Source organism: Ictidomys tridecemlineatus, chromosome 11 (genome assembly GCF_052094955.1).
Source record: "Ictidomys tridecemlineatus isolate mIctTri1 chromosome 11, mIctTri1.hap1, whole genome shotgun sequence".
NCBI lineage: Eukaryota > Metazoa > Chordata > Mammalia > Rodentia > Sciuridae > Ictidomys > Ictidomys tridecemlineatus.
In genome coordinates, this window is record NC_135487.1 from 23,659,640 (window position 1) to 23,664,693 (window position 5,054).

Below are 5,054 nucleotides of genomic sequence, written 5' to 3' on the forward strand. Positions count from 1 at the left end.
CAGCCACCCAGCAGTCTAGGGACCCAGGAAGGGCCCAAGGAGAAATTAGGCCTCTGTTCTGTGACTTCTAGTATCAGTAACTGTCCACTTTCTCATTTGACCCCACTCCAGTGGACACCGGCAGCTCCTTATGGAAAAAAAAACCTGCTCTTACCTCCCAGGTCCCCAATGCCTACATTGTGCATGGTGCTCTCTTCCCTCAGATGAGGAAATTCCCAGCCCCCAGCCTGCTCAGAACTGAACTCATTCGTTTCTAGGCTCTGCTCAGTTCGCTAGCTCCGAAAATGGTTTCCACATCCACTCGTGTTTCTGAGCCAGAAAACTGTTGAGTCATCCTAGACTCCCCTCTTGCTTGGACCCCACATCCAGACTATCACTGGGTCCTCTAAATTCTGCATCCTTAACGACTCTCAGATCTCAGGCCCTGCTAGGGTGTGGATATGATGTAGTCACCCAAAACTCCTGTGTTAATGCAGGAGGTGGAATTATTAGATTATGAGAGCTGTAAACTAATCAGTGGATTAATCCACTTGATGGATTAATAATTTGAATTGATTAACTGAGTGGTGACTGTGGGCAGGTTGGGCATGGCTAGAGGAAGTTAGATCACTGGGGATGTGCTTTGGGGATTATATATTATGTTTCTGATTCCCTGAGCATGCTCCCTCTCTCTCTTTCTCTCCCCCAACTCTGTCCTTTCTGATTGCCATGAGCTGCACTCCTCCCCCATGCCTTTAAACATTTTTATTAGTTATTGATGGACCTGTATTTATATATTTGCTTATATGTGGTGCTAAGAATCGAACCCAGTGCCTCACACAAGCTAGCCAAGCGATCTACCACTGAGCCACAGCCCCAGCGCCCCCACCCCATGTCTTTTTGCCATGATGTTCTACCTTATCTTTGGCCTAGAGCAATAGAGTTGGACAACCATCGACTGAATCTCTAAAACCAGGAGACAGAATAAACTTTTCCTCCTCTAAGTTGTACTTGTTAGGTATTTTGGTCACAGTGTTGAAAACCTAACAAATGCAGAAATTGGGACTGAGAAGGGGTCATTGCTGTGACTAACCTGACCATATGATTCAGAAATCTTTGGAACTGGTTTGTGGGAGAAGTTTGGAAAACTTTAGAGATGCAGACTAGAAAGGCCAATTCTTGTGGGAGCTCAGACCAGAATGCTGATAGTCAAGACTCAGCATTGTCAGTGCTCATGAGGTTTCAGAGGGAAATGAGGACTCTGTTGGAAACTGGACTAGAGGCCATTCATATTATATTCTGGCAAATAACTTGTCTACATTTTTTTCATGTCATTTTTTTTCTGTGAGGCTGAATTTAAAGGTGATTAATTAATTGATCTTGCAGAGGAAACTTCAAGGCAGCACAGAATTGAGGCAGTAGCCTAAGTGTTGCTGGCAGCTTTTAGCCATGTTTACTGTGAGAATCTGGGGCAAAAACTAGAGATGAAATATTTGAAAAATGCAGTGTGACCAGAGAGGAAGCACAAGAAATATTGGCGCCAAGAAGTTGGGGTTGCTGAGGAGATTAGTGCCACTAAAGAGAAGCAAAGTACTTTGCACAGAGATAATTTGAAAGATGCCTTCAGGGGACTTCAGGAATCAGCACGACCACACCCACTGCAGGCTCTAGGTTATGAAAGTGAAATCTACAATAGGAGACCTTGAGCGTGCTGGGGTTGTGGCTCAGAGGTATAGCAATCACCTGGCATGTGTGAGGTACTGGGTTTGATCCTCAGCACCACGTAAAAATAAAATAGAGGTTTTAAAACAAAATACCTTGGGGGCACTTTGCTTGTACAGGGGTACCTAGGAAGTTGTTTCTCCAGAATCACCATGCTCGGCCACCCAGGTACTCAGAGGCCACTGCAGCTGAGGTCCTAGGGGACCTGACTACTGCCTGAGCTGGGGGGCAGACCTTGACATTGTCTACATGGTAATGGTTCTGCAAGATACTATAATTAAAGCGTTATGAAGGCTTCCACTGAGATTTCAAAGGAAGGCCTGTGTGGCCAGGCCAAGGGTAGCGGGGTAAGAATCCCTGCAGTTAGCCCGTGAGAGGGTGATGTGTGAAGCTGTGGGACAGAAGCCACAGCTGCAGTGGAGAACCCAGGATTAAGAGATGCCAGTAATATGAAAAGTCTGCCAAGGGAAGCGGCTGGGTACAGAGAGAGCCAGCCTATGAGAGAGGCCAGGGGACTGCAGTCAGCAAAGCCATGGGGTGGGGCTGCCCAAGCCCTTTGGAGATCACATCACCATGTGCCCTAGTTGCTACACATGGAGCTAAAAGACTTGTTTTCCCAAGTGGATTTTGATCTTGTTTTGGTGCCAGCCCTTCTTTCTATGCGTCTATTTCTCCCCTTTGGAATGAAAAAAAAAATGTTTATGCTATGCCTTTCTACGTTGAATATCTGCAATTCTGATTTTTACAGGCACCCATAGCCAAGATATGGCCTTGAATCTGAGATGAGATTTTGGACTTAGATTTTTGGGCAATGCTGAAACTGTTGAGACTGTGGGGACTCTTGGAAATGGACTTAAATGTGTCTTGCATTGTGAAATGGGCAGGAGATTTTGGACATCAGGGGCTGCGTGTTACGGTTCAAATATGAAGTGTCCCTCAAAATCTCCTGTGTTAATTAATGCAAGAGGTGAAATTATTCAATTATGAGAACTATAACTGAATCAGTGGGTTAATCAACTTGATGAATTTGGATGAACCAACTGGATGTTGACTGGAGGAAGTTAGGTCACGGGGGGCATGCCTTGGGGATTATATCTTTTTTTCCCTGACTGCTTGAGCTCACTCTCTCTGGCTACCATGAACTGAGCAGCTGTCCTCCTCCGTGCCCTTCCGCTGTGATGTTCTGCCCCACTTCAGGACCAGAATGAGGTAGTCAGCTCACCATGGACTGGGCCTCTGAAACTGTGAGCCCAGAATAAACGTTTCTTCCATGAAGTTGTTCCTTTCAGGTATTTTGGTCACCGTGATGAAAATCTAACCAACATAGCCCCCATCATCTCAAACAGCACAGTAACAGCTCACCTCTGCTCTTGCCCCATGTCGCAGGTCTTCCTGTTGCCACCAGTCACCTTTTTAAAACACTAACTTGATTCCACAGCTCCCTTGCCTTCCTGGACTTTGTCCATGGCTTACAGAGTAAAATTCAGATTCCCACTAGACCCTGTCTTCAAGAGCCTCTATTATCTGCCCCTGCCTGACTCTCCAATTTCAGTTTCCCTACTCCTGAACCCCCATGCTCTGGCCAGCCTGAGGTCCTCACACTCCTGCCAGGACCCATGCCTTCTCCCCATATCCTGGAGTCATAGGGGTGGGGGAAGCTTTTGCAGGCTGCTTCCTGTGCCTGAAATGCTCTCCTCCTCCTTTGTCTGGCTTTCTTCTCTGTCCCTTAAACTCAGCCCAGATATCAGCTCTTATCAACAATCCTCACTAGAGCCATTCAGAGTGCCAGACACACGGTGCACATTCTGTGAATCCTGGATGGATGGATGCATGGGTACCCGGGTACACAAACAGAGCACGGGTGGATAGATAGGTGGACAGGTGGGTGAACCGATGGAGGCTTGAGTTGGAATGGACCCAAAGGTATCTCTCCTCGACTTCATTATCTGAGTTCCTTAAAGGAACGTCTTCATTGGGTTATGATTTAATGTTATACTCTCTTGTCTTCAGAGAACCCTGATCTGAGAAACTGACCAACTTAACAGCATTTCTGTCTTTTATGAAAACAGAATTGAATATATTGCCCACTGTGTCACTCAGTGTCCTTTATACAAGGACTCATGATAAATTCATGCTTGGGGTTATTTCCAGGAAACATTTTGTCTCCGCAGATGAAGATGTGTATTTTCTGCTGTCAGAAAATAAAAAACTCTGCCATCCGACGTGTTTCCATTTTTGCTGTAGCTGACAAACAGGAATACCCGGTTTTATTACCTGATTACCTCCATGCCGTCTGACCAATGCAGGGGCCGAAAAGCAGCAACTCTTTCTGCCTTCCTTAGGTGGAATCAATTCTGGCTTTATTCTTTGATGCCCTATTTTGTACTTTTTAATCTGAAAGCTGCCTCAAATCAACTTAGCAGTAGAAAGAAGCCTTAAACAAACATGTATAGGTGACAAAAGACCCAGAATGGAAGCTGGGGAAGGAAGGGCAAAGTACAGAGCATCTAGTTGAGAGGGATCCCATCAAGGCCTCTGCAGGAACCTCAGGATGCCCACCATGAAGCGGGTCTGGCAGAAGGACTCAAGCAGGAAGTGATGGGGCCGCTGAGTTCTAACTCTGTGGCTGCCTTACAGGGCCAACTCTGCCACGCCATTTTCTTTTCCTCTGACAACTATGGCCTTCCCTTTCCCCCGACTTTAAGTGGAGATCTCATAGGCTATCATTTTTGCATTACCAGGTTGTGAATACTAATAGCCGACCACAATAATCGGTTTCTTTCCTTGAGGATACACCATGAGCCAGGCACAGTGCTGAGAACTTTGCATTTCCCTATTTCAACCTTCTCCCTACCCCAACCTGTCTGTCATTTTTACCACTTTTCAGATGAAGAAATGCCAGAGAAATTAAGCCACCAGCTAACAAGCAAGAGTTCTAATTCGAGTGGGCCAGCTGTCACCGTCCACACTCGTAACTACCTCCTCACATATGGGAAACCAGGGACAACCATGCTCCTCTTAGGAAATCGTAGAGATTGCCAATGCTGGTGCCCAGAGAGAGGCCACTGAGTCACAGCGCTTTGCTTCCGGAACACTGCAGGTTTCTTTTCAAAGTAAGTCCTGGAAACGGTGGGCTGCTGTGCAGCCCGGTTCTGCTGCTGAGACAACACCTAGAGGGGCCTATTTCCATGCAATGTGGCTGTGGCTTTCCCTTCCTCTATCTCTGATGATGTGTTCCTCAAGAAACTCTCCTGGGATCTCCCCGTGCAGGGGCCCTGTCCCTAAGCATTTTGACCTATTGGGCATTACCAGCATGGGAACGGGAGTCTTTGGGATCTTTAGGGGACTACAAA